Source organism: Primulina eburnea, chromosome 15, assembly GCF_022965805.1.
Source record: "Primulina eburnea isolate SZY01 chromosome 15, ASM2296580v1, whole genome shotgun sequence".
NCBI classification, from domain to species: Eukaryota; Viridiplantae; Streptophyta; class Magnoliopsida; order Lamiales; family Gesneriaceae; genus Primulina; species Primulina eburnea.
This window is the reverse complement of record NC_133115.1, coordinates 14,305,268-14,324,196: the sequence shown is the minus strand read 5'-3', so window position 1 is coordinate 14,324,196 and position 18,929 is coordinate 14,305,268.

Sequence of the window (18,929 nt, the reverse complement as noted above, 5' to 3'; positions counted from 1 at the left end):
TCAACCATTTCAAATTCAAAAGAGAGGTTGACTTGGTCTTGCCATCCCTTTTATATTGCAACCCCTTCCCCTCACTCTCCTAACCATCATTTCCCATCCCTCATCACCAAAATTCAGAGAGGATTCATAGTAAAAATGGTGAGCCTCATAGTAAGATATAGGAGAGAAAACCGAGAAAGAAAACAAGGTAGCGAAGCACTCCGTTTCTTCCGCGCCACATCGTCGATTCGTTTGTTTTCCTTTCAAACGAAACCAAGCATGTTTATATTTTTATTGCCTCTTCAATCAAGTCATATTATTATTTTAAAACATCGCATGTACACAAATTTGAAGGGGAAAACCGAAATACATGACAAAATATTTTCGAAACCAAGGTGCAGATTTTCGGTTTTCCCTTGTGCTCTCACGTTTTTGGTTGTTTCTGTCGCTGCAGGGTATGGCTCGATCCTAGGCTCCAAAGGCTGCATCTAGACATGTATTAGGACGTTAGGACGATGTGGGTCCATTTGTTCAGTCCCATACACGCTGGAAACTCGCATGTGACAGCAACACCCCAAATGTGTCCCTTTGTGTTCGATTTCTGTCATGTTGCTGCCAAGGGGGAGTGTCTGATCTTGGTTGCCCTAGGGGCCTATAGCCATGATTAAAACACCTCCCTAGCATGTCTAAGACGTGACCAAGTCGCTCCTTTGAGGCTTGGCCCACGATGGAAACGTTTTTTTTAAATCAAAACATGAACAGCCCTTCGATCCCCATTTTATTTCAGCATGTGTACTCACGGTTTTGTGGCGTGGTGTGAATCTTGGTTGGCCTCTGACCCAGAGCCACGGTTCATACCATACCCTTGATGTCTAGATCGTGCCATGGTCAACCAAATGGACACTGGAATGGTCCATGACAGCAAGAACCGCCGCAACATCCCCACGTGCAGATTAGGTGCTCGGCTGGGACGTTTGTTTTGTTTCTTGGGTGGTTCTAATTGTGGCTGGCCTAGGGCCCTTAGCCATGGTTCAAATCATTCCTTAGGGTATTGGTAAGAGCCTCTGGTCGGTGGTTCAAGCCCCAATGGTTGGTAGTCTCGAAAACGACACAAGAAATCGAAGGCACAGCTGCTGTAATTTTTGACAGCAAGCGTGCTGCGGTTCAGAGGCGTGTTCCGGGTTTTTGGTTGGCTTTTAGCCTATGGCCCTGGACTAGACAGTGCCTCATCGAGTTAGGAAGGTATTTTTTTCGCCGTTTGTGATTCGGATCATTTTAGAGGTCGTACGAGAAATTACGGTGCGATGTGCCAAATTGACTCTCGAGAGAGCGCTTCATGTTTTGGCCTCCATTCACCAAAATTTCGGCCCTCACCATTTTAGGAGCATTATTTCATCATTTTAAGTGTATTTTAATCATGACTAAATGATGGTTCGGTGTTGGTTCGGTTTGGCACGGAGTCATAATTAAATACGAGTCCTTGGGTGTAATTGTCTCATTTTTGAGATTTAATTACATAGTTGGTCAAGTTAAATCATTTGCATATTTTCACGTTATATTTTAGGTCGCAGCGAGCCTGGGAACGATCTAACCCATGTGGTAAAATTATTACAGGATATTTAATTACGCCGTTTAATTATATTACTTGCTTAAAAATATACAATATTCATTTTTGAGATTTATGCGATATTTCTTGTGGCCATTTCACTATCATGGGATCATTGTATCATCCGGTCGCCAGTTACCGGTCAGTTCAGTTATGTACCACCCAGTATACTGTGGCATTAGTCTGATCAGATGTTCATTACTTCACCCGGTCGTCAGTTACCGGTCAGGTCAGTTCAGTTCAGTGCAGGGGCCACTTGTGTGGGGACCCGAACGCTAATCAAGTTCTTAATCATCATTGGGACTAATTAATCAATTATAAACAGGGTCTAAATTTTTTTTTTAAAATCCGGAACGTAGTGAAATCAAACTAATATACATATCAGTATAAAATACAATACAAGTCCTGCATCATAAACATTTATTCAAACTAGGGTTTAACAACTACTATCAAGTGTCTAACCCTATCTCTAATCCAAGTCCGGAGCCGCCACTCTAATCACGATATCTCCTCATCTCCTGGACCCTGATCCTGTCCCACCTGTTGTCATGTACACATACAGACAAGACAACAGCCGGATAATTCCGGTGAGAATATAATCCCAGTATAAATCAATGAAACATGTCATCATATAAACAAATATAAAGCATGTAATCAGGTAACAGATATATGTAACAAAATCTGAAACATAATCAATATCAAACTGTCGACAATGCTCGTGACTCCACGACTCAGACTAGACTCAATCCTAGCCTAGGGATCCCGGTTTCCAGACATTGACATTCCATATCGACCAACAGTAATAGAAAAGACTCCAGTTCTATCCACGTCGATATAGTATCGATCACCAGTAATAGAAGAAGCTCTGTTTCTATCCCCATCAGTATAGTATCGATCACCAGTAATAGAAGAAACTCCAATTCTATCCACATCGATATAACATCGATCAACAGTAATAGAAGAAGTTATAATTATATCCACATCGATACAATACTGATCACCAGTAATAGAAGGAGCTATAATCCTATCCACATCGATAGCCAATTATCCAGCGACAGACGATGGCACTTCCGCCAGTACAATATCTCATGACATCGTGCAATGTGCCCGTGGTGATCCCACCACTATCAGGCACTTCTGTCATAAGATTACTCGTCTAATACCTGCTATCTATACATCAAGAGAACAAGTATATCAACCAAATCAATGCAATATCAATGCAATAAAGTAAAGTATGTGATTTAGGGAAACTAAAGTCTAAACCGACTCAAGTCGATCTCCCAGTACCACATTGACTTATACCTTTCTTTCGTCGGTTTCTGGCTCAGTCGAAGTCCTGAATTCACAGTCTGTCTGGAAATGACAATATCAATAATCTCATGTCACTATACCGCTCAAATCAATAACAATCTGATCAATCTTGATTTAATTCAAAATCAACGGCATAACGGTACAATTTCAATATCCCCGTCAATACAACATCACCAGATAATAGTTACAATTCATAACTCATATCCAATACATTCTATAATCAATCCATAATCCAAATCCGTCCCAAAATCAATCCATATTTCTGAAAAATCATAACAATTTCATAATCAATCCGTTTCTTAATCTGACTCCAATTCTACGATGTCTAACATATCAAGAACATCATATATGAATCCTATTCAATTCTGACAATAGCATAATTTCAAAACATGTCAAAACGTAGCAAACTTACGTCCAGTTGTAGCCTACGTCGCTAGGATTACAGTACTGAAGTCGGATTACGATTCGGACGGACGGATTTTACACGGTTGAACTTTGAAAGCGCAAAAGCTATTCTTTCCCTCGGTTCTCGATTTCTTTCTTCTAAAGACTGAATAGCATGCTTATATATATATATATATATATATATATATATATATATATATATATACATATCTCACATGCATCCAGCAACGTGGCTCGCATCTTCTGTTGGCACGTCTCGCGCATATGCGCGACATCACGCGGCGCATATGCGCGAGACCTACTGGTCTGCGCAATGTCATCCTCGGCAGCTCGCGCATATGCGCGACTTACCTCGCGCATATGCGCGAGACTTACTGGAATTCTCCTTGTCCCATCGCACCACTCGCGCATATGCGCGCCCTCCTGTCGCGCAGATGCGCGAGACCTACTGTCCAATTCGCGCATGTGCGTGTCTCATGTCGCGCATGTGCGCCGATGGTACTGTCCTCGCACATATATTTTCACACGTTATCTCAAATCATGTCTCGGTTAATCCTTTCATAATCATATCAAATTATAAATAAATAATTACAGATTACTAGGATTAAATTTCCAAGCATTACATTTCTCCCCCCATAAGATATGATTTCGTCCTCGAAATCACAGCTAGTCAAATCCTATCATTAAGAGACAATGTAATCCAAACTGAACAAATATTTACATTACTGAAATAATGTTGGGAATTCTTGTCTCATGTCAGATTCAGTCTACCAAGTAGCTTCTTCAACACCATGACGAGTCCATTGTACTTTCACGAGAGGAATCATCTTTGTTCTGAGCTGCTTTTCTTTACGATCGACATCCGGATCGGCTTCTCGACATAACTCAATGTCTCATCCAGCTCAGTCTCGTCTGGTTTAATAACATGTGAATCATCAGGGAGATATTTCCGCAGCATCGATACATGATAAACATCATGTATTCCAGATAATGATGGCGGCAAAGCCACGATCTCCTATCTTTTCAAGAATTTCATAAGGACCTACATATCTTGGAGACAATTTTCCTTTTTTGCCGAATCTGACAACTCCCCTGAAAGGAGAAATCTTCAGGAACACTCGGTCTCCTACCTCAAATACCAACGGTCTACGTCGACGGTTGGCATATTTGGCTTGTATATCCTGGGCTGCCTTCATATTCTTCTGAATGAGTTTTACTTTTTCAGTCATATCTCTGATCATGTCAGGTCCAGTCTCAGGAACTTCAGAGATATAATCCCAATAAAGAGGCGATCGACACTTCTTTCCGTACAACGCTTCAAATGGTGCCATTTCAATACTCGTTTGATAGCTATTGTTGTACGAAAACTCGCAAAGTGACAATGCATCTTGCCAGCTAGTGCTAAAATCAAGCACTACAGCTCTCAACATATCTTCCAATGTCTGAATCGTTCGTTCTGACAGTCCGTCAGTCTGTGGATGATATGCGGTACTTAGATGTAACTTTGTACCTAGAGCTTGCTGCAAACTCTGCCAGAAGTGCGAAGTAAACCGAGGATCACGGTCTGATACAATCGACTTCGGCACTCCATGTAGTCTAACCACTTCGTTAACATAGATATTGGCCATCTGATCATATCGGTAGGTCATTTTGTATGGAATAAAACATGCAGATTTGGTCAATCTGTCAATCACGACTCAAATCGCATCACAACCTCTGGAGGATCTCGGTATCTGCATCACAAAATCCATGGAAATGTGATCCCATTTCCATTCAGGAATGGACAAACTCTGCAATAATCCTCCGGGTTTCTTTCTCTCAGCTTTTACCTGTTGGCAATTCAGACACTTGGCTACAAATTCAGTAACATCAGATTTCATTTGTTTCCACCAATACTGTGTCTTTAAATCATTGTACATTTTCCTGCCGCCAGGATGAACGCTAAAACGACTGTTGTGCGCTTCTGTCAGTATTCGCTGTCTCAAATCCGAAACATTCGGCACAACTAGACGATTATTCACATATAAAATGTCATTTCTCATCTGATATTCCGATTGATGACCAGCTCGGACCATTGCAATCGACTTCTGTATATTCTGATCACTTTTCTGTGCCTCTTTGATTCTCAATATCAATGCCGGTTCAGCTCGAATCGCACATAATCTCAGAGGCTGATGATCTGTTTCAAAAGCTAATCCAGACAAACAGCAGTCTTCTATTAAATTGGAAACACCTATCGTCGATAAGGATAGTGCACATACCTTTCGACTCAGCGCATCTGCTGCTGCATTGGACTTCCCGGGATAGTATTTGATTTCACAATCAAAGTCATTCAGTAAATCCAGCCATCTCCGCTGTCTCATATTCAGCTCTGATTGCGAAAACAGATATTTCAAGCTTTTATGATCAGAATAGATTTCGAATTTCTCACCTTACAAATAATGTCGCCATATCTTCAGTGCAAAGACTATGGCTGCCAATTCAAGATCATGAATTGGGTAACGAGTTTCATGGGGTTTCAGCTGTCTCGAGGCATATGCAATGACATGCCCCCGCTGCATCAAAACACAACCCAATCCTCGGTGAGATGCATCACAGTAAACAACAAATCCACCAGTGCCTGAAGGAATCATCAACACAGGCGCACTGGTCAATCTCTTTTTCAATTCCAGAAAACTGGATTCACAGTCTTCTGACCAAACAAATGGAGCATTTTTCTGAGTCAACTGGGTGATCGGTTTGGCAATACTCGAAAAATCTTTAATGAATCGACGATAATATCCTGCCAAACCCATAAAACTGCGTATCTCTAGTACAGATGTCGGTCTCGGCCACAAAATCACTGCCTCAACCTTACTGGGATCAACTGATATCCCGTCTCCGGATATGATATGTCCCAGAAATACCACCTGTTTCAACCAGAACTCGCATTTCGACAACTTAGCATACAATTTCTCAGCCCTCAAAATTCTCAACACAATCCTCAGATGATCAGCATGTTCCATCATATTCTTTGAATAAATCAATATATCATCAATGAATATGATAACAAAACCATCCAAATATTTTTGAAAGACGCGGTTCATCAATCCCATAAATACCGCCGGTGCATTCGTCAAACCAAAAGGCATGACAATAAACTCATAGTGTCCATACCTGGTTCTGAATGCTGTCTTAGAGATATCAGAGTCCCTGACTCTCAGTTGCTGGTATCCAGATCTCAGATCGATCTTGGAATATACAGATGAACCCTGCAACTGATCAAACAAGTCATCAATACGAGGCAATGGATATTTATTCTTTACCGTTGCCTTGTTCAGCTGCCGGTAGTCGATACAAAGTCTCATCGACCCGTCTTTCTTCCTCACGAACAGTACTGGAGCACCCCAAGGAGATACACTCGGTCTGATATATCCCTTGGCCAGTAAATCCTCCAACTTTTCTTTCAACTCTTTCAACTCGATCGGTGCCATTAGGTATGGAGCTCTCGAAATCGGAACTGTTCCTGGCATCAATTCTATGCTGAAGTCTATTTCTCAAATCGGAGGCAATCCAGGAATCTCATCTGGAAAGACATCACCAAAATCGCACACCACTGGCAAATCCGCCAATGATGGGCCCGATTTCAGTAAATCAACTGAATAAACCAGGAATCCATCCGCTCCTTTCTGCAATAGTCGAGTCATATTCATTGCACATATCAAAGGAATTCTAGCACGAGAACCCTTACCATAAAATTTCCACTCCTCAGCCATTTCAGGTCTGAATCGAACAATCTTGTGGAAACAATCGACTTAGCCCTGTACTTGGTTAACGTATCGATACCGATAATACAATCAATCAGATATCCCAAGTACAATACAGTCCAACTCAATCGTATGCCCATCGTACTGCAGTATACTAGATTTAACAGATTTCATTGACATCAAACCTGTCCCTAACGGCGAAGAGACAGACACTACTGCAGATAATGACTCAATAGGTAACGCATGACTCAATGCAAACCTCTCAGAAATAAAAGTATGCGATGCACCAGTGTCAATCAGTACATATGCAGGATAACCAGAAATAAAACAGTTACCTGCCACGACATCATCAGGTGCATCCTGTGCCTGCTCCTCAGTCAAAGCGAATAGTCGGGCCTGCTGTCGAGGAGGCTGGCTCGTTGTCTGACTCCCTCCTGGCCTCTGCTGTGACTGAGTAGACGGTGCTGGCTGAAAGGAATGAACGGCAGAAGATCGTCTACCTGTCTGAGCCACTGATCCAGATGACTCAGCAGCCTGAGATCCCTGGGCACCACGCTGTGGACACACTCGGGCAAAGTGTCCATGCTGCTTACAAATGCGGCAGTTTCCGAACACCCCTCAGCACTGTTCGGTGGAATGCTTCCCTCCACAAGTGCTACAGTAGGGTCCGGTATAACTCTGAACCTGACCAGTCTGTCTAGAGCCACTCGAACTGGATGAACTACTTCCAGCTTTCTTGAATTTCTTCCCCTTAGCTTTCAGGAAGTCTTTCTTCCCACTACCACTGCCACCCTCAAGTCGGGGAGCTGGTGGAGGCAGCTGTGATCTCGGTGCTGAAGGCACAAACGAAGCCTCTCTATGTCTCATTAAACCGGCTTCAACTCCCTTGGCTCGGTTCAAGGCATCGGTGAAATTGTTTGGCCTTCCGGTATTCACCAAGGTAAAGATTTCAGGATTTAGGCCATTTATGAACTGATCCGCAACGGCCTCATCATGTTCAGCCACATGAGGAGCAAATCGGAGCAATGTAGAGAACTTAGCCACATAGTCCTCAATGTTTAACTGGCTCTGTCTCAAGTTTGCGAACTCGGGTCCCTTGTCCTTCCTATATGAAACTGGAAAGAACCGTTAATAAAATTCAGTTCTAAACACATTCCAGGTAATGGCCGTTCCTCGTTGTTCCAATGCCCGTTTAGTCGTGATCCACCAGTGTTTAGCAACGTCATGCAGTTGGTGTCCTATCAGTTTCACCCTCTTTTCCTCCGTATATTCCAAAGATTCGAACATCGATTCACTATCTTCCAACCAACTTTCACATTCCACGGAATTCTCCGTACCTTTCAAAGTCGGTGGATGGAATGACTGAAATCTTTTCAACAATTGCTCCATTGGAGTAGGAGTCACATCCATAGGAGGATTCGATGTACTTCCCTGTTCTGGTATCCTTCTCGGAAGCATATATGATAATCAAAGAGGTTAGGAATCCCAACAAGAACCCTGTTTCAATCCTCCTCGGATCATCTTACAGCTGATCCATTCCGAATAATACACAATACCATATCAAAATCAAATATTCAGGCAAATATGTATTAAAACAGGAATTCATGCTAGCAATCAAAAGCAGGAAAGAAAAACACATTCTACCCCGCTCACTAGCTCCTATCTCAATCTCAAGGATCTATCGCTCTGATACCACCTGCTGTGGGGACCCGGACGCTAATCAAGTTCTTAATCATCATTGGGACTAATTAATCAATTATAAACAGGGTCTAAATTTTTTTTTTAAAATGCGGAACGTAGTGAAATCAAACTAATATACATATCAGTATAAAATACAATACAAGCCCTGCATCATAAACGTTTATTCAAACTAGGGTTTAACAACTACTATCAAGTGTCTAACCCTATCTCTAATCCATGTCCGGAGCCGCCACTCTAATCACGATCTCTCCTCATCTCCTGGACCCTGATCCTGTCCCACCTGTTGTCATATACACATACAGACAAGACAACAGCCGGATAATTCCGGTGAGAATATAATCCCAGTATAAATCAATGAAACATGTCATCATATAAACAAATATAAAGCATGTAATCAGGTAACAGATATATGTAACAAAATCTGAAACATAATCAATATCAAACTGTCGACAATGCTCGTGACTCCACGACTCAGACTAGACTCAATCCTAGCCTAGGGATCCCGGTTTCCAGACATTGGCATTCCATATCGACCAACAGTAATAGAAAAGACTCCAGTTCTATCCACGTCGATATAGTATCGATCACCAGTAATAGAAGAAGCTCTGTTTCTATCCCCATCAGTATAGTATCGATCATCAGTAATAGAAGAAACTCCAATTCTATCCACATCGATATAACATCGATCAACAGTAATAGAAGAAGTTATAATTCTATCCACATCGATACAATACTGATCACCAGTAATAGAAGGAGCTATAATCCTATCCACATCGATAGCCAATTATCCAGCGACAGACGATGGCACTTCCGCCAGTACAATATCTCATGACATCGTGCAATGTGCCCGTGGTGATCCCACCACTATCAGACACTTCTGTCATAAGATTACTCGTCTAATACCTGCTATCTATACATCAAGAGAAAAAGTATATCAACCAAATCAATGCAATATCAATGCAATAAAGTAAAGTATGTGATTTAGGGAAACTCAAGTCTAAACCGACTCAAGTCGATCTCCCAGTACCACATTGACTTATACCTTTCTTTCGTCGGTTTCTGGCTCAGTCGAAGTCCTGAATTCACAGTCTGTCTGGAAATGACAATATCAATAATCTCATGTCACTATACCGCTCAAATCAATAACAATCTGATCAATCTTGATTTAATTCAAAATCAACGGCATAACGGTACAATTTCAATATCCCCGTCAATACAACATCACCAGATAATAGTTACAATTCATAACTCATATCCAATACATTCTATAATCAATCCATAATCCAAATCCGTCCCAAAATCAATCCATATATTCTGAAAAATCATAACAATTTCATAATCAATCCGTTTCTTAATCTGACTCCAATTCTACGATGTCTAACATATCAAGAACATCATATATGAATCCTATTCAATTCTGGCATTAGCATAATTTCAAAACATGTCAAAACGTAGCAAACTTACGTCCAGTTGTAGCCTACGTCGCTAGGATTACAGTACTGAAGTCGGATTACGATTCGGACGGACGGATTTTACACGGTTGAACTTTGAAAGCGCAAAAGCTATTCTTTCCCTCGGTTCTCGATTTCTTTCTTCTGAAGACTGAATAGCATGCTTATATATATATATATATACATATCTCGCATGCATCCAGCAACGTGGCTCGCATCTTTTGTTGGCACGTCTCGCGCATATGCGCGACATCACGCGGCGCATATGCGCGAGACCTACTGGTCTGCGCAATGTCATCCTCGGCAGCTCGCGCATATGCGCGACTTACCTCGCGCATATGCGCGAGACGTACTGGAATTCTCCTTGTCCCATCGCACCACTCGCGCATATGCGCGCCCTCCTGTCGCGCAGATGCGCGAGACCTACTGTCCAATTCGCGCATGTGCGCGTCTCATGTCGCGCATGTGCGCCGATGGTACTGCCCTCGCACATATATTTTCACACGTTATCTCAAATCATGTCTCGGTTAATCCTTTCGTAATCATATCAAATTATAAATCAATAATTACAGATTACTAGGATTAAATTTTCGGGCATTACAACTTGCATAGACCATAATCTCACCAGAAAATTATTACATGCTATTTCATAACAGGGATCCAAGGAGCAAAAAATTTTACTATGATTTTCAGTTCAGTTATGCACGTATTATAATTAATCATGACACGATATTTTACGTTATGCCTCATGATATGATATTTTCACTTGCATGCAATTGTATTATATTATTTACTCATTATTTACGATATATGCATGTTGAGTCTTTAGACTCACTAGACTTGATTGTTGTAGGTACTGATGATGTCGGGACCGAGGGCGGGGACCAGTGAGCTAGCTTGGGTCGGCAGTAATGGAACCCGAGGACCTTATTTACAGCATTTACCATTTTTATGCTCAAACATTTTATCAGTTGTTGGATTACTTTAAACTTGTTATTTTGTGAGCTATAATTTCTTCTGCTGCTATTTTGAACATTAAACTTGATTTATCAGTTTATTTTATAAATGAGGTATTTTAATTATTTTAAAAAGAAAATTTTAAATTTTTCTCAAATTTTCAAACATGAATTTTCAGGCCATTATAGGTTATATCGAAGTGGATAGAATTGGATTTTCTTCTATTACTGATGGTCGATATAAAAATACCAACATCTGGAAACCGAGATCCCTAGAATAGGATTGAGTATAGTGTGAGACGTGGAGTCACGAGTCTGATTGACAGTTTTATATTGATTATATTTTCAGATTCGATATATATTACTGATATGTGTTACATGCTTTTACATTGTTTATATGATTGCATGTTTCATTGATTTATACTGGAATTTTATTCTCACCGGAGTTATCCGGCTGTTTTCATGTTTGTATGTGTGCATGACAACAGGTGGGATAGGTTCAGGGTCGAGGAGATGAAGATAGATCGTGATTAGAGTGGAGACTACGGACTTGGATTAGAGATAGGGTTTGGACACTTGAAATTTAGTTGTTAAACCTTAGCTGATTGATTGTATATATAGTACAAGACTTGTACTTTAACACTGATATGTATATTAGATTGAATCCCATTACATTCCGTATTTAAAAAAAAAATAGACACTGTTTATTATAATTGATTAAATTGTCATGATGATGATTAAGAGTATGATTAGCGTCCGGGTCCCTACAACAGGTGGTATCAGAGCGATAGATCCTTCAGACTGAGATAAGAGCTAGTGAGCGGGGTAGATTGAGTTTTCTTTCCTTGCTTTTGATTGCTAGCATGATTTACTGCTTTAATACATGTTTACCTGATTATCTGATTTTGATATGGTAATGTGTACTATTGAGAATGGATCAGAACCGATTATTGATCAGAGGTAAGATGATCAGAAAGGGACTGAGACAGATTTGTCAATTGTGATTGCTGACCCTTTTGATAATCAGATATGCCTCCCCGAAGAGTACCTGAACAGGGTAGCACTTCGAATCTTCCAATGGATGTGACAGCAACACCGATGGAGACATTGCTTAAGAGATTTCAGTCGTTTCATCCACCTACACTGAAGGGTACTGAGACAGCAGTGGATTGTGAGAGTTGGCTGGATGATATTGAGATGCTGTTTGAGTCCTTGGATTACACTGATGAGCGGAGAGTGAAACTGATAGGGCACCAGTTGCATGATGTGGCAAAAGAACAGGTGGATTACAACAAAATGGGCATTGGAGCATCGAGGTACAGTTATTACCTGGAATGTGTTTAGAACTGAATTTTATCAGAGGTTCTTTCCAGTGTCGTACAGGAAAGATAAGGGAGCAGAGTTTGCGAACTTGAGACAGGGTCGGCTGAACATGGAAGAATATGTGGCCAAGTTCTCTACACTACTACGATTTGCTCCACATGTGGCCGAGAATGATGAGGCTGTTGCGGACCCGTTCACTAATGGCCTGAATCCTGAAATCTTTACCTTGGTGAACACCGGGAGACCGAACTATTATACTGATGCCTTGAATAGAGCGAAGGGGGCCGAAGCCGGTCTGATGAGACAGAGAGGAGCTTCGTTTGTACCTCCAGCACCGAGACCTCAGATGCATCCACCTCCTTCAAGATTTGAGGGTGGCAGCAGCAGTGGCGGAAAGAAGGACTTCTTGATGGCTAGAGGGAAGCAGTTCAAGAAGTCAGGAAGCAGTTCTTCTAGCTCTGGGAGTCCTCGACAGAGGCAGAGCTATACTGGACCTTATTGCAGCACTTGTGGAGGGAAACATGCCACAGAGCAGTGCCGAGGAGTGTTTGGCAGTTGCCGTATTTGTAGACAGCATGGACACTTTGCGCGAGTTTGTCCACAGAGAGATACTCGGAGGTCACAGGGTGCCGAGTCATCTGGATCAGTAGCTCAGACTGGTAGACGACCAACTGCAGTCCACTCCTTTCAGCCAGCACCAGCTCAGTCACAGTAGAGGCCAGGAGGGAGCCAGACAGTTAGCCAGCCTCCTAGACAGCAGGCCAGAGTTTTCGCTTTGACTGAGGATCAGGCTCAGGACGCACCAGACGATGTTGTCGCAGGTAACTGTTTTATTTCTAGTTACCCTCCTTATTTATTGATAGATACTGGTGCATCACATACTTTTATTTCTGAGCGATTTGCATTGAGTCATGCTTTGCGGATTGAGTCATTGTCTGCGGTAGTGTCTGTCTCTTCTCCGTTATGGACATGTTTGATATCCATGAAGGCTGTTAGACCTTGTATACTACAGTATGATGGACATGAAATTGAATTAGATTGTATTGTGCTTGGGTTGTCTGATTTTGACTGTATTATCGGTATCGATATGCTGACCAAGTACAGAGCCACTGTTGATTGTTTCCACAAGATTGTGAGATTCAGACCGGAGATGGCTGATGAGTGGAAATTTTACGGAAGGGTTCTCGAGCGAGAATTCCTTTGATACCTGCCATGAATATGATTCGATTATTGCAGAAAGGAGCGGATGGATTCTTTGTTTATTCAGTTGATCTAGTGAAATCGAGTCCATCATTGGCGGACTTGCCAGTGGTATGTGAGTTTGTTGATGTCTTCCCAGATGAGATTCCTGGTTTACCTCTGATTCAAGAGATAGACTTCAGCATTGAGTTGATGCGAAGTACAGTTCCGATTTCGAGGGCTCCATACCGAATGGAACCGATTGAGTTGAAAGAGTTGAAAGAACAGTTGGAGGACTTACTGGCCAAGGGGTATATCCGACCGAGTGTGTCTCCTTGGGGTTCTCCAGTACTGTTCGAAAGAAAGAAAGACGGTTCGATGAGACTCTGTATCGATTACCGGCAACTGAACAAAGCAACGGTAAAGAATAAATATCCCTTGACTCGCATTGATGATTTGTTTGATCAGTTGCAGGGTTCATCTGTATATTCCAAGATCGATCTGAGATCTGGATACCATTAGCTGAGAGTCAGGGATTCTGATATCTCGAAGACAACATTCAGAACCAGGTATGGACCCTATGAATTTATTGTCATGCCATTTGGTTTGACGAATGCACCAGCTGTATTTATGGGATTAATGAACCGTGTCTTTAAGAGATATCTTGATGATTTCGTTATCATATTCATTGATGATATTTTGATTTATTCCAAGAATATGATTGAGCATGCTGAGCATTTAAGAATTGTGTAGAGAATTTTGAGGGTTGAGAAACTGTATGCTAAACTGTCGAAATGTGAGTTTTGGTTGAGACATGTTGTATTTCTGGGGCATATTATATCCGGAGACGGTATATCAGTTGATCCCAGTAAGGTTGAGGCAGTGATTTCTTGGCCGAGACCGACATCAGTGCCTGACATTCGCAGTTTTATGGGTCTGGCAGGATATTATCGTCGATTTATTAAAGATTTCTCGAGTATTGCCAAGCCTATTACTCAGTTGACTCAGAAGAATGCTCCGTTTATTTGGTCAGAAGACTGTGAGTCCAGTTTTCTGGAACTAAAGAAGAGATTGACCAGTGCCCCGATACTGACTATTCCCTCAGGTACTGGTGATTTTGTTGTTTATTGTGACGCTCCTCATAGGGGATTGGGATGTGTATTGATGCAGCGAGGCCATGTTATCGCTTATGCCTCAAGACAGTTGAAACCCCATGAATCTCGTTATCCAATTCATGATCTTGAATTGACAGCCATAGTCTTTGCATTGAAGATATGGCGACATTATCTGTACGGAGAAAAATTTGAAATTTATTCTGATCACAAAAGTTTGAAATATTTGTTTTCACAATCCGAGCTGAATATGAGGCAGCGGAGATGGCTTGATTTAATTAAAGACTTCGATTGTGAAATCATGTATTATCCGAGGAAATCCAATGCAGCAGCAGATGCACAGAGTCGAAATGTATGTTCCTTATCCTTATCGACGATTGATGTTTCAAATTTAATAGAAGATTGCTGTTTGTCTGGATTAGCCTTTGAAACAGATTGTCAGCCTCTGAGATTGTGTGCTATTCGAGCTGAACCAGAATTGATATTGAGAATCAAAGAGGCACAGAAAGTTGATCAGAACGTGCAAAAATCGATTGAGATGGTCAGATCAGGACATCGATCAGAATATCAGGTTCTTGACGGTGTTTTGTATGTGAATAACCGGATTGTTGTGACGAATGTTTCAGATTTGAGTCAGCGGATACTGACAGAAGCGCACAGCAGTCGTTTTAGCATTCATCATGGTGGCATAAAAATGTATAATTATTTGAAGACACAGTATTGGTGGAAACAAATGAAATCTGATGTTACTGACTTTGTAGCCAAGTGTCTGAATTGCCAACAGGTGAAAGCATAAAAAAAGAAACCAGGAGGATTATTACAGAGTTTGTCCATTCCTGAATGGAAATGGGATCACATTTCCATGGATTTTGTGACGCAGTTACCGAGATCCTCCAGAGGTTGTGATGCGATTTGGGTCGTGATTGATCGATTGACCAAATCTGCATGCTTTATTCCATACAAGATGACATACAGACATGACCAGATGGCCGATATTTATGTCAGAGAAGTGGTCAGATTGCATGGAGTGCCGAATTCGATTGTTTCAGACTGTGATCCTCGGTTTACTTCGTACTTCTGGCAGATTTTGCAGCAGGCTCTCGGTACGAAGTTACATCTGAGTACCGCATATCATCCCCAGACTGACGGACAGTCAGAACGGACGATTCAGACATTGGAGGATATGCTGAGAGCTGTAGTGCTTGACTTTAGCACTAATTGGCAAGATGCATTGCCTCTTTGTGAGTTTTCGTACAATAATAGCTATCAGACGAGTATTGAGATGGCTCCATTCGAGGCATTGTACGGAAAGAAATGCATATCCCCTTTATATTGGGATGATATCTCTGAGGTTCCTGAGATTGGACCTGATATGATCAGAGATATGACGGTAAAAGTGAAGTTGATTCAGAAGAAAATGAAGGCAGCTCAGGACCGACATGCCAAATATGCCAACATCAGACGACGATTGTTGGTATTTGAGACTAGAGATCGAGTATTTTTGAAGATTTCACCTTTCCGAGGAGTTGTCAGATTTGGCAAGAAAGGAAAGTTGTCTCCACGATACGTTGGTCCATATGAGATTCTCGAGAAGATAGGAGACCGTGCCTATCGACTAGCATTACTGCCTTCATTATTGGGGATACATGACGTCTTTCATGTATCTATGCTGCGAAAATATCTCCCCGATGATTCTCACATTATTCAGCCAGACGAGGCAGAACTTGATGAAAGTATAAGTTATGTCGAAAAACCGATTCAGATTATCGATCGCAAGGAAAAGCAACTTAGAACGAAAACTATTCCTCTTGTCAAAGTTCAATGGACTCGTCATGGCATTGAAGAAGCGACGTGGGAGACTGAAACAGATATGAGACATGAATTCCCAGCACTATTTAACTGATGTGAGTTTTCTATTCAATATTCTCTGATATACATTTCCTTTCGATATGATTTGATTGCCTGGGATTTCGGGGACGAAATCATATCTTAGGGGGGAGAAATGTAATGCCCGAGATTTTGAGTCTGTTAATTTGAGATTATTGATTATGAACTTATATAATTATTGCCGGGCCATTTCGAGACCAAATTGGACAAAGTATATGAAAAGCTAAGATTTCCGCCCCAGCGCCATTGGATAGGGTAAGAAACCCGAACACCTCGCGCCCGAGCGGTAAGTTATATCCGCTTGAGCGCGATTGTCAAAAATGCGAGGGCCGTGAGTTCCGCGCCCGGGCGGAACTTTATGTCCGCCCGAGCGCGAGACGTGTTACTTGAAAGAATGAGCCACGTTTCTCTAGTATGCATGAAATATATTTATATATATATATATATATATATATATATATATATATATATATATATATATATATATATATATATATATATTAAGCTTACTTCCTTTAGAATCTGAAAGGAAAAGAAGAACGAAGGCTCCAGGAAGACTTTAGGAGTTCGTGGCTTAAAAAGTGAGATTTTACAAAATACGTCCGTCAGAATTAGAATCCGACTTCAATACTGTGTTCCTATCGTCGACAGCTATAACTGGACGTAAGTGTTATTGAGTTCTGTTATCATTTGAAATCATGATATTGGGGGAATTGTTATTTGATCTATATTAGGTGTTATGGGAGTACTAGACATCGTATATTCGAAGTCAGATCGAAGAACAGAGTATTATGGAATTGTTATGATTTTTCAAATGATATTAATTGAAATTGAATAGATTTGGAATGTTGATTGATTATCGGTTGTATTGGATATTGGTTATGGATGGTAATTAATATCTGTTGAGATTGTATTGACCAAGATATCGGGATTGTTCCGTTATGCAGTTGATTTTGAGTTAAATCAAGATTAATCAGATTGGTATTGATTTGAGCAGTATATTGATATGGTATTATTGATATTGTCATTGCCAGATTAAGTGTTGACACACTTTGAATTTCAGACGGGAACGTCGCCATAACTGCAATAAAAGAAAGGTATAAGTCAATGTGGTATTGGGAGATCGACTCAAGTAGGATATACTTGAGCATTCCTAAATCACATACTTATTATTATTATTGTGTTCATTGATTTGATTTGATATGCTTGTTCTATTGATTTATAGGAAGCAAGTATTGGATGAGTATTAGACGAGTGATCTTGTGACATAAGTGCCGATAGTGATGGAATCGTCACTGGCACATTGCACATTGTCACAAGATAGTGAATTGGCGATAGTGCCACAGTCTGTGACGGATAGGTCAAGACACCGGATGTTTGGTTATATCGAAGTGGATAGAATTGGATTTTCTTCTATTACTGATGTTCGATATAGGAATACCAACATATGGAAACCAGGATCCCTAGACTAGGATTGAGTCTAGTCTGAGACGTGAAGTCACGAGTCTGATTGACAGTTTTATATTGATTATGTTTTCGGATTTGATATATATTACTGATATGTGTTACATGCTTTTACATTGTTTATATGATTGCATGTTTCATTGATTTATACTGGGATTTTATTCTCACCGGAGTTATCCGGCTGTTGTCATGTTTGTATGTGTGCATGACAACAGGTGAGACATATTCAAGGTCGAGGAGATGAAGATAGATCATGATTAGAATAGAGACTACGGACTTGGATTAGAGATAGGGTTTGGACACTTGACATTTAGTTGTTAAACCTTAGTTGAATGATTGTATATATAGTACAAGACTTGTACTTTAATACTGATATGTATATTAAATTGAATCCCATTACATTCCGCATTTAAAAAAAAAAATTTAGACCCTGTTTATTATAATTGATTAAATTGTCCTAATGATGATTAAGAGTATGATTAGCGTCCCGGTCCCCACAGTATTTGTGAGACGGATCTTTTATTTGGGTCATCCATGAAAAATATTATTTTTTATGCTAAGAGTATTACGTTTTATTGTTATTATAGGTATGGTTGACCCGTATCACATATTAATATCCGTGAGACAGTCTCTCTCATTTTAAATTGATATTTAACAAGATCCAAGATCTATCTACCAATATTCTTGAAGAATAATGATTTGAAATTAGAAATTTAGTTAGATTTGTGATTTATGATCTAAATAATGTCAACATTCATGAAAAATATTAGACCTAAAATTTAAATATTTAAGATGAATTTGTCAATATC